The 20,116-nt window shown below is 41.5% G+C and overlaps 1 protein-coding gene and 1 long non-coding RNA gene across 3 annotated transcripts in view; both read right to left on the bottom strand.

The window, feature by feature from the left end:
• GRB2 (growth factor receptor-bound protein 2) overlaps window positions 1-20,116 on the bottom strand; it is a 54,570-nt gene that overhangs the window by 16,858 nt on the left and 17,596 nt on the right. The window lies entirely within an intron of this gene.
• Window positions 18,949-20,110, bottom strand: LOC106724425. Its single transcript, XR_001360218.1, has 2 exons — window positions 20,031-20,110; window positions 18,949-19,645 (listed from the first exon to the last, which is right to left on the bottom strand). It is a non-coding gene; the product is annotated as an uncharacterized LOC106724425 (long non-coding RNA).

Genomic DNA, 20,116 nt, shown 5'->3' with positions numbered 1-20,116 from the left:
AAAGAGTGTCCCTGCTAACTGCAGGCCACCCTGGGAGTCAGGGGCCAGGTCTGCCCACCCACCCGCTCCACTGGTACATCAGCTTTCACATGCAAGCCTTGCAGTTAGGATGGCATAATTTAAAAGTAAGTTTTATTCACGTTTAAAACAGCAAAGGACACAAATTAACATAAGTGAGTCTACTGTGGAGCAGAGAAAGGGCCAGAACTGTATGTGGACGAGTCTGCACCTACCTACAAAGACTGTTTAATTTGCTATGGTTTTAGATGAATGCTCACATCCCTCACAAGTGATTTTAAAAGCCTGGTTAGAGTTCTGAGAATGAGGAAGCTGCCCCTGCCACCATTTCCCCACGACAGAAGGCAGGCAGCTTACTGTGCACTCGGTCAGTACCTCTTAACAAATAAAAGGCTGAGTTCAACAACCAATTTTCATTCAGTTTTTGAAAATTCCAAGGAATGTTTTTAGCTATCACCCCACAGCTGCATGTTCTATTCCAACCTGCATTTTCCTTCAAGTTATGACTTTGAAGCCACACAAAACACTTTGGTTTAACGGAAGCAGATTGATCAAGAGATGAGATTACGAAAGGAGGAAGAGAGAAGTTTCGATGAACAAGTTTTTCACAGCCCCCAAAATACAGAGGGAAGCAGAAAATAACACAGTGAGACTTCGGGAACCCCTACAATGCTGACTTACCATCGCTACTCTATGGGAAAGACATTCTCAGAAATAAAACTGTCTTCCCAGGGACAGCTCAGAGCAGTGGCTGCCAACCTTTCGGACCTCACGGACCACCGGTTGGTGACCGCTGGCTCAGAGCATTCCACATGTCTACTTGTCTACAGTATGTGATTCTGGTAACATTAATCGCTCCTGCCCCGTCCCTCACTCCAACCTGAGACTGTTCTAAAGGCAATGCAAATTCCCATCTACACCAATACCAAATAGAAACTTTCTATATAGTTAAAAAAGAAAGAGAGAGAGAGAAAGAGAGAGAGAGAGAGAGAGAGAGAGAGAGAGAGGAGAGAGAGAGAAAGAAAGAAAGAAAGAAAGAAAGAAAGAAAGAAAGAAAGAAAGAAAGAAAGAAAGAAAGAAAGAAAGAAAAAGCGAGCTAGAGGTCAAAGGTTTAGGTCTCTGACCCATTAGGAGCACAGGACACAAGAGGATGAACACACGGGTCCAAACTCCATTTTCATCAACAATGAACTACATGTGACAGTGTGCAAATGACCATTCTCTACATTTTGGTTTACCCAGCTATAAAGTGGCGACACTACCTGCCTCCAGGGCAACTGAGCAGATTCCATGAGAAAATGTAATAAGCAGCATAGCAATCAGCACAGAGCCACACTCAAGCTGTCCTAGTGGACACGGACTTCCCCATAGTTACTTTGTTGCACACATTAGCACTAGTATTAGAGCTAACAGAACACGGGGGGCTCTGGGGGCTGAGTTTCACCTTCATGAAGTTAGGGATGGTCGCTGTAATGCTGCCCATGGGCACTGACAGCCACATGGTAACACAGGACGAGGGCCCTGTTTTATTCTGAAAACACATGATTCTGTGCTGACTCACAAAAAGATTTTAAATGCAGAATTCAAGGATTACAATAGTTCATTCCCTTCCTCTCCCTTTTATACAATACTGGGAGACAAGAACTGCACTTAATATTCTACACAAATAATAGAAAAAGGTGTCTTTTAGTAAAATGGTAGATAAATAAGTATTTTGTTTGTAGGTTGCTGCCTTTTGAAATATTAGGACCTTTTCTTGCCTGACTAATCTGTAGACAAACAAATAAGAAAAGGAATCATGATTTTTTTCTTTGTTAAAAACATAAGCTGTACAGTTGTGGAAGAGTAAGTAGTCCCAATAAACCTTTCAACATACACTCTAATTCTAACAGCTTGCAGGGGTTCAACATTTCTTCAGGGAAAATTATTCAAAGTTTTATCAATTTGTGAAGCAATTTGTAAAAAGCATTTGTGCAGGAAAGATGGAAACAATTACATATTTAAGTTCTTACACACAGAAAATCCCAAAATACCACTTATAGCTGGTCTCTGCATCACAGAGCCGGCAATAAGCCGGCGAGGTTTCCCCAGCTCTTCAAAGGTCAATCAACCCCACAGAAAAAATACTGATATACGGCTATGACTTCCCGAGGCTTTTTAAAGACTTAATCTCTAAGAAAAATTCTCTAGGCCCTGGCTAGGATAACAGCCCTGGGAGAGCATTTAAAATCAGTCTCTTCAGTTGCCCGCTGTCTACTATATTAGAGACTATTAGAACGCTCTTTAACTACTTAGGCTCCCTCAGTACGGATTACTGACTTGGCCTCAAACTACATTGATTCATTACTAACATTTTAAATAAGTGCTTTATAATCACCACCTCCATCTGTTACAGTTTTTGCTCAACATGAAAAACATCTTGGCTACGCTGCCTGTCTACTGTGTGCCAAATCATGAAAAACACCCACACTGCAGATAAGTTATTCTGAATTTTAATGATGAGATGACCAACTTAAAGGTAGTTTAATAATTAAAGTTCCTGGTCCTACCAGAAACCTTAAATTGTTTATCCAGGCACACAGATTGCCAGGCCAGTCACCATGCTGAAAAAAAACAACAACCACAGAAAAGATACGCCAAGCACTGTTTGACCCAGTCAAGACTCCTGACAGGTAGTTGGTCCTTAAAGACCAGAAATTGAGAAGAAATAAGATGCATTTTTGAAGTTTTAAAACTCTCCTAATATTGGCAGGTTTATAAAATTGTGTGTAAACGTAAAATTATGCTGTTTTATTACATGGTTTAAGGAAAACCTATTCATTTAAAAAAGTATTTATGTAATGATATGAAATCAAGGGGGTAGTTTATGTTATGGTAATGACTTCTCTCAGCAAAAGTACAATATCTATGCCATGTTCCGTTTGAAATTGGTATTTCTACATGATTCATTTCTTTTGGGATCCAGGAGTCCTAAATCCTTGATTTTTTAATGCTATTTTCTTTTAGGAAATAATTCTATTTACCAAACTAAAGAAGTCCAAGTATATTTGTTGGTCAAGTCTACCTTCTGATTACTAGTGACAGACACGATGGTAAGAGGTGCTAAGTTTTGCCCTTGAACAATTTTAAAAGGAAAAGAACGAAAAGAGGGAGGGAAGGAGAGAGGGGAAGGGGAAAAAAAATCCCCAAATTCCCAAACTTTCCACTGGTAAAATCATTCATCACTTTTATACGGCTGCCATTTGAATAGTACCTCCTTTCCTGTTGCCCAAGCTAGATTTTTCTACCCTCTCTAAGCAGCCACTTTCAATGGGGAGGAGTTTGAAGAGGGAACACTGGATCAAGAGACCAATGCCCACCAAATGTCCAGGCATCATAGTTTAAGGCTGAATTGGTTTTACCTCAATCTATTTAGTGCCCTAAATCAGTTTCAAATACCATTGTTTTTCCATTAAAAAGCCTTAACCCAAATTATCCTTAGCTTGGCTTTCCAGTTTATGTAATTTGGCCATGACCTATTTATCTGTCCTTCTCCCCCACTACTTCACTAAAGTGAACTCTTCAGTTCAGTTAAGCCAGTCAACTCCCCAGCCTCTAAGCACAGTGTACTTCTCTCATGTTTTCCTTCTGGTTGGATTGTCCTCTTCCTTAGATATTTGGATCTTTCAAGATTCAGTTCAGAACTTACAACATGTCTGGTCACTTGTCTCAGTTTCACCTTTATAGTATTTAATGGAGGACCATGGTCATTAATAACATATAATTCCTTGTGACATCTTTACTACCACTATTTTGTACTAACCAAATTCAGGATATTTCTTTTCTGATAAATAAACCAAATTGGATATTCTTATCAATTTCTCCAGATTCAGTTGTCAATAAGAAAGCTGTTCATGATATTTTAAGAAAACAGGAAGGTTTGCCCTGGCCAGTTTGGTTCAGTGGATAGAGCGTCGGCCTGCAAACTGAAAGGTCCTGGGTTCGATTCTGATCAAGGGCATATGCCTGGGTTGTGGGCTCGATCCCCAGTGGGGAGTGTGCAGGAGGCAGCCGATCAATGATTCTCTCTCATCATTGATGTTTCTATCTCTCCCTCTCCCTTCCTCGCTAAAATCAATAAAAGTAAAAAAAAAAAAAGAAAGAAAACAGGAAGGTAGTTCACACTTATGTGTTATTATTCCACCCAGATAGACCTAGAGGCAGTGAAACTTAAATGCACAGGCAATACCCCAAAACAAACTCTTTCTACCAAAGGGGTACCAAGAGTTTCCATTCAAAATAACTGTCTTTTGTGTTTTGTTGACTCAACGAAGACATATTATTTTGGTGTAGTTGATTGCTTAACAGAAGAGTGAAATGCTCTCAGAATACCAGAATTTCAACTGCAGAGGGGGTATAGGAGGGTAGAGAGACAAGAGACATAGAGAGAGACATCAGGGAGTTTCAAGAAAATTCTGTGCATTTGAAAAATTCTGCAATCATTTGATGGCCTGTACTGGGCAAGTACCATCCAACAAGCCCCGAGCCAGGTGAACATGGATCTGCCTCCCAAGGAGCTTAGAACCCAGTAAAGTGCTAGTTGCAACACCATGTGATGAGTGCCAGGAGAGAGGGAATTATGGGTACAATGGTAAGTATCAATTCAACAGATAATATCTGAGTTCCAAACACTGAGGAGAAAGACCTAACTCCCATTCAGGGATACAGGAAAACTTCCTGGATGACGTGTGAACTAGCTTATATTCTTTTTTTTTTAATATATTTCATTGATTTTTTACAGAGAGGAAGGGAGAGGAACAGAGAGCCAGAAACACCGATGAGAGAGAAACACCGATCAGCTGCCTCCTGCACACCCCCCACTGGGGATGCGCCCGCAACCAAGGTACATGCCCCTGACCGGAATCGAACCCGGGACCCCTCAGTCCGCAGGCCGACGCTCCATCCACTGAGCCAAACCGGTGCTGGCGCTTATATTCTTTGTTTGCATCTTTAGTTCTGCTCGGCCTGTGTAGGACAGTTGAGTGGAATGAATGTGGTGGACTTACCAACTTGCTATCAAGCAAATGGAGAGATGAATTGTTCTCTTGGCCAAGCTTCCTGAAGTTGAAAAGCAAAACCGTTACTAATGGTATCAGAACTTCCTAACTGGAAATAACCAAAATAATCTCAAATTTGGCTAATTCTTTACTTTAATAATGTATATTTAGCTACTGTCATTACCTTCTTTACTAACAGAAGGCTTTCAATCTTAGGTCAAATTCTACAACCCTTTCCTCAAAAACAAACAAAAAAACCCCACAATAAAATAAAAATCAAAGCCTCTTAGGCCAAGGGAGCAGCAGTCACCCATTTCCTGATGATGCGTAAACCTGCTCACATTCACCAGGTCCACCCTCCAGGATCTATCTACTCAGGCCCGTTGCTTCGGCATAATAAAACGAAACAGGAGCTCCAACACCCCCCTCAATTGACGACAACAGAGTTTATTAAATTTCACTTGAGGCCTTATTGATTCAAGATGTGAACTAAAGGGTCTGTCAATTTACAGTCATTCTGTGACCCAAGAGCCATCTCCAAGAACGTAACTGAAAGAAAAAACAAAGCAACATCAGTCACCGAGTTAATCGCCGACAGCTGCATAAGGAGCAATGACTGAAAAACTCAAGGCCAGGGGTCTTACACCTAAAACGCTACCATTCTGACTTAAGAAAGCTACCTCCCACTGCATTTTCCATTTCGGAGGCAGTTAATCTAGCTTCAAATCAGGAGTCTGGTGGCAAAGGGGGACTGGGGATGAAGTGGTGAGTCCTCATCCTATTCCCAGGATGGAGGTGAATGCAGGCAATTAAACAGATCATTACAATACTAGAGTGAAAATGCGGATTAGTGTTCGTTTAAGTACAGGATTAGGGAACCGAAACCCAGCTTGGAGGGAGGGGGGCGCGGTCAGAGAGTGAATTTGAGGAGAGACCCACGGGATCTCCTGTGGTGTCTAGGCGAAAGGCTGCAGTATGCAAATGAGTGAGTTCAAGCTGGTATGCTAGGATGATAATCAGAAGTCACTGAACAGTGACATTCAGCTGTGCATTTTTCAAACACTCCACTGTCGGAGCACACTTTCCCTTTCCACTGAAGACTGGTGAGACCGGCCCCCTGGAGCAGAGAAGAGCAGGCCAGACAGCACAAAGCAGGCCGGAGCAGAGCATGGAGGAGCGGAGCATCCAGCCGCAGAGGGGCCTGCCCACCGGGCTGCCTCACAGCTGTGCTGTATCACAACTGAACTGTTTTGCACAGAATAGTTGTTTTTACTCCCCCCCCCCCCCCCCCCCCCCCTTGCACTGGGCTGTGGGAATGAAGTGCAGGGAGACCAGGTGGGGACTGCTCTAGCTGCCCAGGTGAAAGATGACTGTGCTTGGACTGGGTGGGGCAGTGCGGTTGAGGTAAGGTGACAGAGTCAAGATATTTTTGGGAGGTGGAATCAAAAGGGATTGATGATTACATGTGGCTCAGTAGTCTTCCTTCTTGACCACCATTTTTTTCTGAAAAGCTTTAGAAAAACATTTTTATAGAACTGCTGGGTAATTTTCTCTCTTTTAAAGCCACCAGGAATAAGACACATCATTTTATTTTTATTTATTTAAATTTTAAAATGTTTTATTGATTTTAGAGAGAGAAGAAGGGAGAGGAGGAGAGCAGGAGGTGGGGAGAAACATAGATTTGAGAGAGAAATATTGATCAGTTGCCTCTTGTATGTACCACAATCTGGGTATATGTCCTGGCCAGGAATCAAAATCGCGGCTTGCGGTGAATGGGATGATGCTCAACCAACTGAGCCACACTGGCCAGAGCAGAAAGCATACTTTTAGAAGGTAGATGGAACCCCTGTGCTGGTATTTTCCACCTGCCTCCCCACATCCTACCCTTCTCTTTGTGTGCCCTGGATCTGTATGGACCACAAAGACAGGCTCTCTTGCTCTCTGGCTCCCAGGGGTACCACCAATGGAAAGGCCTGCAGAAGGCTCCCTCTGTGGAGGTGTCAGTGGACAGTCTTGGACCCTCAACTGAAGGTCGTAGCCCTACTGACCCAGGCCTTTCCTCCTCCACATTCTGGCACCTCCCTTCTGGCCCACTGTGTTCTTCAGGCCTTAAGACGGTAACCTGGTTACTAATTCTGGGCACTGCATCATCCCTGGTGGTTTCCAGAGGAACCCTGCCCACACCTTGTAAACAATCTCGTTATTCAAGTCTCCTCAAATTAGCCAATTTAAGTGTGTCCTGGGTTTCCTACGGGACCCTGACTGAAATTACCCTCAAATCAGTTCTATCTTTTGGAATTCATTAAGGAGATAGTTCTTATATAAAGTGACATTTGTCACAGGGCAAAAGCACTGAAGGAAGTACCCAAATTCTACCAACTACGTGGATGAAGAACTAAAAAAAAGAGCCTTGCTTTACAAGGTCCACAATGCTTAAGCAGCCAAATAATTCGGTTTATTATTGAGCTAGTTATGGGGAATTGAGAAAGGGGATAAAGGTATGAAAATCTAGGATCTATAGTCTGTCATTACTAGATTGTCACAGTGATTTACAGGAACTACCTCTTTGAATTGCACTTGAGTTAATGTTTAAGTGTTTACTATACTGAAAGCATTGTGCTAGAAAGCTGCCACGGGAATTAAAAAAGAAAGAGTTTCAATGGAAATTTTAAAAAAGGACGACAGACACAGTTTCTGCCCTCAGAAGTGTTTATAAGCTAAGGGAACCATGTACACGAACAACAATAAAAGTACATAGTAAGTGGGCTAAGGGGAGCTGCTGCTGATATGCTGGGTATGGAAGGCACAGCTACATTTCCAAATTAGCTTCATGGTCGATGCAGAAAATTCAATTCATGTCTGGAGGAACTAGAAAAAGGGCCACTTCAAACAGTGCAGGAATAGAGCAAGAACCTAAAGGTAGAGCAACTCAGAGTATGTAAGCGGGCACGGTAAGCCAAGTCATCGTCCCGTTTTTATTTTAACTGGTGTTCAATAAAGAGGGAATCATAGTTGTTTAATCACACTTTACTTGCTATCTCCTGACAGGTTACACATTGCCCCCTGTGATGGAGCTGTCAAATTTAAGTGACAAATGGTCATTACGGTCACTGTGGACAGTCACCTGCTGTAGGAAACCACTCTGGCAACGCTGCTCCACTGCCAGAAAGCAACTGCCTACAGGTTAAGATCAGCTACCCTGCCCGCTACCTCCTCCACGCTGCTCGAGTGCCATCAGGAAAGCTGAAGAGTCTTAGAGAAATCTTCAAGGACAGGCCTTCATGGGGGCCTGCTTGGAACAACTAGATCGAGTAGCCCAGCTGTTTGTGTCTATCACTCAAACACGTGACAGACCTTCCCCTGCCTCCCCTTTCTGAATGACCATGTTGGCAAAGATGAAAACAAGCTAATACTGAGTGATGGTGGTGGGGTGGTAATGGTGAGAATATAAAAAGACATAAGGTTTCACAAAAATCAACTGGTCATATGTATTAAACATCTGAGTCTTCATACGTATTAACCCAGTAATGCCATTCTTAGGACTGTATTCTAATAAAACAACCAAGAATGTCTATTAAGACTCAGGGAGCAGACAAATATATAGTGAGCGTCTATTTTGAGTCAGGGACTGTGCTTGGTCCTGGAGATACAATAAAGAAATGATCCTGACCAGCTGGCGTGGCTCAGTGGTTGAGCCTCGACTTATGAACCAGGAGGTCATGGTTTGATTCCCCCTATGCCCAGGTTGCGGGCTCAATCCCGTGTGTGTGTGTGTGTGTGTGTGTGTGTGTGTGTGTGTGTGTGTGTAGGCGGTCAATCAATGATTCTCTCTCATCACTGACGTTTCTATCTCTCCCTCTCCCTTCCTCTCTGAAACCAATAAAAAAAAAGAAAAAAAGAAAGAAAGAAAGAAAGAAAGAAAGAAAGAAAGAAAGAAAGAAAGAAAGAAAGAAAGAAAGAAAGGATCCTTACTTGCAGGTAGTTGACAGCAAGGGAGGCAAGGTAATTACAACTTCAGATATAGAAAGCTCTATGATGAAAAGTTCAGGGTGCTTTGTAGGAGAGCATACCTTGGGGAGACCTAATCTAATCATGCATAGAGACGAGTGTCAAGGAAAGCTCACCTGGGCAGTGAAATTGCAACTGGAAGCCCTAGGTGTGAGTAGGCCTCAGCTAGGTTTGGGAGTGGCGATGAAGGACACGGGTGAGAGAGAGCAGACATATTCCAAGCAGAGGGGAGAACCTGAGCACAGTTTTGTAGGTGGGAAGGGGTTTAACATAGTCTAGAAGGGAAATGCTGAATCCCAGGGGGTTATGTGAAGTGGAGCCATGGAGACCTGAGAGACAGAGAGCTGGGCCAGACTGTGCAGGGCTTTGACGGTAGAATAAGGATTCTGGGAAGTTATGGACTGAATTTTTTCTTTAAGATCATGATTCTGGCTTTTGTGTGGCAGGCACATCTGAGGGAGACAAAAGTGGCAGCAGGGCTCCTGCATAAGCCAGGCAATAGAGAGAAATTTAGGCTAGGGTAGGGGGAATCTGACTGTTTTGAAGAGACTCAAAAATAAACATTAAAAAACCAACAACACCCATACACATTATTTTAAGACTCTAAATTCACTGCTTCCCCCACAAGGTGCCCCCTCTGTTTACAGAAGCGAACACAGTATAGGGTGAGATATCAAATTTAATGCCATCGCATAGGTTTCTCAAGGTGACAGAATTAAAAAATTAGATAAAGTTTAATTATCCTCCACCATATTTAAAGAAAAGAGAATGTATAAAAGGTATAATCCTTCAGTTATGAAGACATGTTTAATTGCTATACAATTAAAAATAGCTACACAAAACTGACTACTTTTTTCACACAACCAATTCAAATGGCTATATAATGTGCAGGAAAACTTTAGAATCTATGAAAAGCTTCAATTTTAACTACTATACCCAGACACATGCTTACTCAGTTATTACTGATACTTTTCTCTACTTCCACAAGTGACATTAGGAGTCTATATTATAAGACCCCAAATATGGGTACTTTCATCAAGAAAAATGGACAGTAATGTTCATGACTTGACAACTTTTTCTAAGGACCTCTCTAATGGACTGGAGATAAATATAGCTGTTGTTAACAGGCAGGCTGGATGAACCACCCCTCCTTTTACTGTTGGAATGGAGGCCTCTCCAACAATTAACTAGCTTTTGTGGCCTCCTTCAGGCAGCTGCACAGCTCAGAGACAGCAGGCTGCGAGCGGGCTGGGCGGGGCTGAGAACCCCGCTGCTCCAGGCACATACCATCAAAAAAAGACAAGCCTAGCCCTGCTCCGCCTATTAGTTTTATCTCTTTAAGCACCTACACACTGTTCCCTGGAAAACCAGCACTTTCATCCCACAGAAACGTCACAACCTGCAGAGAACTGAGGGACTAAAAGGACTAAATAATAGGATGTATTAATGCAAACAATGGGTCTGTCAGACCCTCAATTCCAGGCTACAAGAACGTCCTGATCTCATGTAGCATTTCAAGTGGGAAACTGGTATACCACTTCAAGATTCTGGGTCAGCCCTGGAACTAACGGAGCAGCAACAGCCGTGCTACCTGGAAATGCAAGGGGATCTAAGCATAAGGGATTCACTCTTTTGCCCACGGTAACAAGTAGTTTTCCAAGTCACAAAAATGATCAGAATTATGATTACCTAAGGTATGACTGTCTGCAGCCACAGAATGGTGTCATCAAACCTTTATAATCCCCATTTGTGTGGTAAAAGAGTATTAATGTCATGAATAGGTCTGCATAATAGACCTATAATGATTAAGCTATCAAATCTGAACGGACTAGAACCAAAACCCCTGTTTTCTACAGTTGACTGTTCATGGTCAAAGTCAGTTTACAGCTCTGGGAGAAAAATTTAAGCTGGTTAAAAAAAAAAAAAATCAAAGTTCCATTATTGGATGGCTTTCTGCTTTTCCTGGAGTTCTAACAACCTTAAAACAATTTTTTTTCTGGCTTTATTACATTTTTAAGTTATTACAACTTGTCAAGGATGGTATTAAATGTCTGGAACACCCACTTCCCTCTTCAATAGGTCTATCATTTTGGGATTTTTCCTCTAATACTTTCCTCAGTTAAATGTACTGATTCCTAGATTTCACATCTTCCTTATTCTTGTTTTTTTATTGTACTTTACCAAGAAAGGATGCCTGGAAAGCAAGCATCTGGAGTCCTGGCTTGTCTGTCTGAAACTGCTCTGATTCTATGCATATTCCTGAATGCTAGTTCGACTGAGTATAGAATTCAACAGAATCCTGAGCTGAACAGCATTTGCCCTCAGATTTTGAAAGACATTGTGTTCTGGTATTTGGAGTCGTTCATCAGTTTACTGGCGTCTCATTAGCCTTTCTTTACAGAGACTTGTTTCCTTTTTCTGGATACTTTTAAGAACCTTTTCTTCTGGTCATTTTGAAATTAAAAACAATGTATCTCAATGAGGATCTGTTTTGGTTCGTTATGCTGGGTATTTGGTGGACCCTTCACATCATCAGTTATGAGAAATTATCTTCTTTCTTTTAAAATATTTGATAGTGTCTTTCCTCTCATTTGTGCCATTCTCTTTCTGAAACATTAACTCGGTTATTTGACCTCAGGAGACCTCCGGTGGGCTCTCCCTCTGCTTCCCTCCCTGACTCAGCTCTCTCCTAGATGCCTATCTCATCAGCCTTAAGCCCCAACTGCCCCTTCCCAGGCAGATGATCTCACTTCCTATTTCACTGAAAAAAAAAAAAACACACCAGAAGCAACTAAAAGAGATCTTACAAAGCTCCTACCACATCTATACTACTACTTGTACCTGTATCTTTATCCTCTGCCTTCCATTACTTTTGTCCAAGCTCCTAGCAAAATAAAACCCTAATTCCATGCACTAGATCCTTACTTGTCTGCTCACGATCATCAAGCCAGTAATTTCCCTTTCTTTTTTCTACATCATTGATTTTTCTCTCTCTCTACTGGATCTTTCCTATCAGTAAATAATTCTGTTTCCCCCATCTTTGGGACTGGGATGAAAACAGACTTCTTTTGAGTCTATTGCCTGATCTCTTTCCTCCCTTTACATTGAAACTCCTCAGAATAGTTACACCTGTATTCCTTGTCTCCAATTTCTTTCCTCCTGTTCTCTCCCCAACCCCCAACATTTTATTATAAAAGGTTTCAAACGCAAAGCAAAGTTAAAAGAGTTTTACAATGAACACATATTTACCCATCATTTAAATTATATCATTAACAATACATGCTTTACCACTCATCTATCTGTACATCCTTTTATTATCTACCCTTCCAGCATTTCAAAGTTGCAGACATTAGTCCACTTTCTCCTAAATACTTCCGCGTACATATTACCTATAGTTAAATATCAGTTTGCAGTGTTTTTTCCCTGTGCCCACCCATTCGCTTTGAACCCAAACATGCTTTTGCTCTCACCACTTCACTGAAACTACTCACAGAGGTCATCAATGATCACCTGCTGCTGGATCCAAGTGCCGATTCTCTGTCCTCATCTGACTTGGCCCATCAAGAGCACATAATAGAGGCATTCATTTTCTTTGCCTTGAAACACTTTGGCTGCTAGGACACACCACCTTCTAGGTTTGCTTTCTACCTAACTGGCCACTCTTTTTGGTCTCATTTGCTAGTTTCTTTTTATCTCATTAATTTTTAAACATTCAAGTGCCCAAGGGCTCCATCCCCTGAACCTATTTTCTTTTCTATCTACACTCATTTGCTTGATTTTTCTCCTCCAATTTATGGCTTTTATATACCCCAAATCAGAACACTTCTCTCTACTTCTGTTACCACTCCAATTCAAGCTGCCATTACCTCCCCTTGGATTATTATACAGTGATTTCTTCACCGCTTTCATTCTGTCCCCTTCAGAAAGTTCTCAAGTCTATAAATCAAAATAACATCATTACAATGTAAACCAGATCTGTCACAGCCAGAATGAGTGAAAGCAAACATGACAACTACGGTAATGTGGTATCCCACATGGAATCCTGAAACGGAAAAAGGACATTAGGGAAGAACTAAGGAAATCTGAGTAAAGTATGGACTTGAGTTAATAATAATGTATTAATATTGGTTCACTAATTATAAAAAATATACCATACTAACATAACATGTTAGTAATAGGGAAAACTTGGTGTGGGGTTTACTCAAACTCTTTGTATACCTTTCTGTGAATCTAAAACTGTTCTGAAAAACAAAGTTTATTATTATTTTTTAAAAGCTAGACTGCCATTCTGCATAATATCCTTCAATAGTTTCCCCTTCTTCTTCTTTTTTTTTTTTTAATATATTTTATTGATTTTTCACTGAGAGGAAGGGAGAGGGATAGAGAGTTAGAAACATCGACCAGCTGCCTCATGCACACCCCCACTGGGAATGTGCCCGCAACCAAGGTACATGCCCCTGACCGGAATCGAACCTGGGACCCCTCAGTCTGCAGGCCGACGCTCTATCCACTGAGCCAAACCGGTCAGGGCTCCCCTTCTTCTAATGTCTGGTATTCCTTGGTTGTGTGCTCCTAAAACTGAGGCAACATAAAAGCAGACTAGGAACTCTGCTGAAAGTGAGTGAAGCTTGACAACTGAGGTTTTGCTTCTGAGAGTCAGTGAATAGGGTCTGTTCAGCTGAAGGTACCATTTCCAATGCCACAAACTTTTTTGAGACAATTAGCTAAAGTGGTATTGTCTATTATCCTCAAAGACAATTCTACATTTGCTGACAAATTCTCTCATCATATTGTTACCTACCTTTGCAATTACAGTCCCTGTTCACTGTTCTTTGTATTTCCTACTAAACACTCAATACTCAACTATCCATACAAGCACAATGGAGAGAGGCCATAATGTAACTTAAAATGAGATTAAAAAACAACAAAAACCACCCATAATATTGGAGATACTTAGTAAAATGAATTAGTTCTTTAAAACCCTAATGAAAACATTACTTCCTCTATACTTGTCAGTGTGCTAATAACTAACTTAAAAAGAATGGAGAAAATCAATTTAAGAGAGTTCACCTTTGACTAACAGCAAACACCACCAATCTCTTGGTACAAGTTCACAGTATTTTCTGATTGGTGTGAAGTGTACAGCACTGAACACAAAGCTCTCCATTATCTGGCCCTCGCCTAAGTCTCCAGTCTTACCTTCCTGTTACTAAAGCTACTGCAAGTAGCTTCCCAACTGCCAAGATGTTTCACGATTTTCAGACTTGGTATATGCTGTTTTCTCTGCCTAAGCTGGCAAACTCAAGACCTAACTTAAGGACTACTTCCTCTCTGCTACCACTGAACTTTGTATTATTATCACAGTTGTATCATCATCCTTGTCTCAATATATAGTAACTAGAGGCCCGGTGCACGAATTCATGTACGGTTGGGGTCCGGCGGCCCACCCCGATAGGGCTGGGTGGAGGGGCTGCGGGCAGTTGGCTGGCCGTCCCCGTCCCCTGGTCGAACTCCCGGTTGAACTCCTGGTGGAGAGGACAATTTGCATATTAGCCTTTTATTATATAAGATTATTTGCCTTCTACTAGATTAAGCTACTTGAGGGTAGGAGCCTCATCTATTAATCTCAGTATCCTCTGGGCATTCAGTAAGTGTTTGACGGTTTGATTTATATTGCAAAGAAAGACCTTTGTTGGAGAGACAGTACGCTACAAAAATATTCTAGTTCTTCTTCAAAAGAAGCGGTAAATGATCTCCCAAATGTAAATGAGGAAACGTGATTATTACATAATGAATTTTTACACCTGGTTTTCTTTTTACTCATGATAAGCAAATGCTTCAATAGCGTAAATCTGAAAAATATGATTTCAACAGATTGCAACCACTTGTATGTGTGTGTGCGCGCGCATGCACACACAGGCATCCCCCCACCTTAGAAAGACAATTCTGGACAACAGGGACCAGTTTTATATGTGTTTGGAACAATTCCTGGTAACTGAAAACCCTTTACACATCAAAGGACCAGATGGGATTTTAGGAGGTTTTCCAATCCATTTTCCTATTATAAAGTCTAGTAAATGAAGTCATAAGTATGGGCAAAGTAATTACCCTATTTTAGAAAGTGTCCACAGAACTATCCTTAAGAGTCTATACAAATGTAATCTCTACCCAGGCAATTTAGGTCAAACTCAGGATCAGTTCACACAGAACAGCAAACACCGCCATTACCATGCGTCTGCACAGTGAGAAATGAATGGCATAAAGAAAGTGCAGTGGATCCGAAAGGACACTGAGGTCCAGGGGCATCCACACTGCCCTCCCCTAGCCTTGCTCAGGTCCCTCAGCTCGTCTGAGCCTTATACAAATTCCTCATAAACTAAGAGTGCAGGATGGAGCCCTTGTAATGGTAGTTTCTTTTTTACTTTAAAATTAAAATGTAAAAAAGGTACACTGTATTGTGTACCTATTTTAAGACATTTTTATGTACATTAAGGACAACCCTTTCCAGAGAGGGTCTTTTTATTTTACAGAAGAACTAACTAGAGTTCAAAGAGGTTTAGTGCCTTGACTACAAACACAGTCAATAAAAAGTGAAACTACAGTTCGCTTCAATTTGGGTCTGTCTTGTTCTAAAAACATTTTGCTAATCTGCCTCCTGGAAAAGGGGGGAAAACCTGAAACAAAGAAAACTACAGAGTGGCAAAGATACAAATAAGTATTTCTCCTTTGGGCAGCATAAGGACAGAAAGAGAAGTCAACATAGTCTACTATGCATGGGAAGGGAAAAAGAACCGCTAAGAAAAATGGGCCCAGACACAAATGTCATCATAAATTCTATCATTTATTTTGTTGTTGCTGTTGTTAATCCTCACCAGAAGACATCTTTTCCATTGTTTTTCAGAGAGAGTGAAAGGGAGAGAGGGAGGAAGGGGAGAAGGGCGAGGGAGAGAAACATCGATGTGATTGCTTCTTGCACGCCCCGACCAGAGGAGTGCACCTGCAACCCAGGCACATGCTCTTGATGGGGAATTGAACCCGAGACCCTTTGGTGCACAGGGCCAATGCTCCAACCACTGAAACACACCAGCCAAGGCAAATTCTATCACTTCTTCATCAACTACTTAATTTATCAGGAAACACCATCATACTACTTCCTGCATATATCTAGTCTTGTGCCACTGAACAACGATACATTCTGAGAACTGTCATTAGGCAATTGTGCTGTGGGATCACAGAGAGCATGTACACATCTAGACGGGGTAGCCTATTGCACACCTCGGCTAAGTAGTATACCATCGTCGTATATGTGGTCCACCCTTGACCAAAATGTCATCACATCGCGTGAGACTGTATTTCAAAATACCAAAACATTTGGATAAAGGGAAATACCCTAAACAGTTTGAGGAACCATCCTAAAAACTGTGAGGGAAGTCCTGGGGCAGGCATGCAGGACAATAAACTCCTCACCAAATTAGGGGTGAAAAAAATCTTCCTAATTTAGGTTTTAACATCACTGAAAACATCATGATTTCATGGAAAAAACATATTATGCTCATAAATGTGTGTTATTAACTGAGCAACTCTACTCATACAAATTAAATTAATATTGTAAATTATAATGTGGTAAATATTTTAGGGTTCCTGTTGTCCCACCCCTGGCATTTTTTTAAAAATATATTATTTTTATTGATTTCAGCAAGGAAGGGAGGGCGAGAGAGATAGAAACATCAATGATGAGAGAGAATCATTGATTGGCTGCCTCCTGCATGCCCCCCACTGGGGACCAAGCCTGCAACCTGGGTATGTGCCCTTGACTGGAATCAAGCCCAGGACCTTTCAGTCTATAGGCCAATGCTCTATCCACTGAGCCAAACCAGTTAGGGTCCCCTGGCATTAAAAAAAAAATTGTATTGAGGGAGGAAGAGAGGGAGAGAGACACACACACATCAATGATGCGAATCATTGATCAGCTGCCTCCTGCATGCCCCCTACTGGGGGTCGAGCCCACAATCCAGGCATGTGCCCTTGACTGGACTCGAACCCAGGACCTTCAGTCCACAGGCCGATGCTCTATCCACTGAGCCAAACCAGCTAGGGTGCCCTGGCATTTTTTTGTTTTCAGCTTATTTGCACATGCTTAAGCAACCTCAAAGTTCCCTGATGTAGGGGAACTGTATAAATATATACGGGATGTCCCAAAAATGTATACACACTTTGAATCATAAAGTCAGTGTTTATTAATATACAATTCATTTTCAAAATTTAAAAGAATCTACAGAATAATCTAATGAATAATTTTTTTTGGTCAATATCTGTTTTCAAACTGATGACTGTTCTGGTCCAGGCACTGCTGATAACGTGAAGCAATGGTATCGCAAACATCAAGAATGATTTTGTTCAATATTTGTGTGCCCTCAATTTGTTGAATGTTGCCCGTTTTGCACCGTAAACTTTATCTTTTATATATCCCCATTAAAAAAATTGGCACTTGAGGATAAATTTTCTTTGTTCAAAGTTTTGTCTGGCTTCACCCATAATTTCAAATCAGTTAAACCTGAAAAGGAGTGAAAATTAAGTGATTTATCAGCTGTTAAAGCGTGTGTACATTGTTTTGGGACACTCTGTATTTTTGAAGCATTACATATATTCTTGGTAAGTGTTAGTGTCACATATTTTGCCATAATCCTAAAAGTACCACATATATTCCTAAAGCACTTCAGATTGGTGACTGAGCTTATGAGTTTATCACCCTTAGCCCAGTTTGAGAGATGAGAAAAAGAAAGGAAGTGCACTAACATCTCAGACAGACACACAGGCTGACTACAAGTACTCGAACGAGATAACCCAGAATTTCCCAGCCTTTTTAAAAAAATCATCAACCACCCCCATAAAAGTTTTGCTACCTCAGATATACAATATATCTATTATGTACTGTATGCATACAAAGAGTAAGATTTTGGGATCCAGCAGATATTTAATGTGTTGATTATTACCAATAAACAATAGATACAGGTATGGAATAATTTTCACTTTATCCCTGTTCTTAGTATTTTAAATTGCTGGATGTAGGACAAGAAAAACAGAAAGAAAAATTCTGTGTGTTGTCAAGTTTATTCCCGGTGGCCCCATTAGGTGCATGGGCTTTATCTTGCCTTGAAAAAGTCTAACACTATATATCCACCCGCCCACATGCTTTTGCATTAAAAATCCAGCCAGCTTGCCTCTGCGCCTGTGGGGGACCTGAGTACAATGGCGTGTGGGCCAATCTTACAAAGGGCAGAGCAGCCCTCCACCCCCAGCCAAGATCACCCAATTACTAATGTGAAAATACTGACAGCCAAGTGAAGTACCGTAATGACAAGCTAAAGGCTTTCTCATTTGGGGAGTAGAGGATAGAAAGACAATTTGGAATTGTCTGAGTTCGGTAACTGAGGAAACCAGCAATGAAATGAAGGTGCTCAGCAGAGTTTGTTTTGCTCACCACACTTCAAAACCTATTCCTGTCGCAAGGTACGCGTGTCTGCTTTGGGGAAAAGGGAGGTTACTTTCCATCACACAGATCTCCTGGTTTCTAACATTAAGAATCACGAGGCCCTTTCTCAAAGGCTTTGAACACCTAAATTATCTTCTCTGGTCAATGTATGCCCCAATACCCACCCACTAACAGCTAACTGCCAGGTCTTCCACTTCTTGACCTCCAAAATCTGCTACAGGGGGTATGCTACTACCATTTCCACTCCCAGGAACTCCTTCTGCTTCTAAGCTTTCTCTCTGGAATACCTTTTCCACTTTTGAAATTATGTGGCTTGTGTAGAGGAGAGTGATAGATACACTGCTTGATCATTATTTCAGGAATGCAAAAGTACAATGAAGGCAAAGCATGTTATATTTGGAAAATGCTTTACTAAGTTTCATTCTTATGAAATCACAACTCTGAATTTTTGTAAAGCTTGTCCTAAGAGCAAATCAGCTAAAGAACACAAAGACATAGCTGACCTGGTGTGTATGTACACCAGAAAGTCAACATAACGACTGCATACCAGAAAGTCAACCTAAGATATTCCTGGTAAAGTCTTACAATGGCCCCTTTCGGTTTCAGGGACAGCAGGAATGCTTCCGCGGCCTTTGCTCACTGCTGGTTCCTTTTCAAATGTTTGACATTCCTCGAGGTTCTCCTTTTGGTATCTTTCTAAACGTACAGTTTCATTTCAGAAAAAGCTCACTTCTACACAAACTTTCATTACTGCCTATACTCTACTGGGATATATCAAATCTCGGTAGCCCAAATCAACCCATTCAACTGCCTGATACATCTCTTTTTCTGGATGACTCACAAGCACCTCAATCTTAACCATAACCAAATGGAACTCATGATAGTCCAAAAAACTTCTATTTCCCATATTACCTTTCTCAGGTAACAGCGCCCACAGCCGCCAAGTTGCCTTAGCCAATCTTCTTCCTTACCCCTCCTCAAGTCTACTTACCTCTATCATCCAGATACACGTCCTCTTTAATTAGATGTCTCTACATAGTGCCATGTCCAGACAGATTGCCCTTTACCACTTGCTGCAAAAATTTCTTTCCTAAAAAACAGCTCTGATGTTAGTTCCATGCTCAGCATCCTTCAATTACTTCCTACCCTGGCCGGTAGGGCTCAGCTGGTTGGAGCACTGTCCTGTGTACCGAAGGGTTGTGGGTTCCAGTCCCAGACAGGACACATACCTGGGTGGGGTTTCAATCCCTGTACAGGAGGCAACCGATCGATGTTTCTCTCTCTCTCCTTTCCTTTCTCTCTAAAATAAAAAAAAACAAATCCTTGGGGGAGGAAAAAAAAAAAAAAAAAAAAAGAATGAAGCCCAATACTCAGCCCAGCATATGCTAGTTTCTGCCCACCTCTCCAACTACCTCTGCCATCTCCCCACAAAGACCGCGTTCTGACTATAGCAAAGCCTGCAGCTCCCCCCTCACCTTCAGTTTTGTTCATTCCTCTGCTCTCTGCCTGGAATGCCCTTCTCTCCATATTTACTCACCCAGTCTTATCTCTCTCTTCAAAA

This window comes from Myotis brandtii, unplaced genomic scaffold, assembly GCF_000412655.1.
Source record: "Myotis brandtii unplaced genomic scaffold, ASM41265v1 scaffold825, whole genome shotgun sequence".
In the NCBI taxonomy this organism is placed as follows: Eukaryota; Metazoa; Chordata; class Mammalia; order Chiroptera; family Vespertilionidae; genus Myotis; species Myotis brandtii.
Note: the sequence above shows the minus strand (reverse complement) of the source record. Positions and strands in the feature narration are given on the sequence as shown.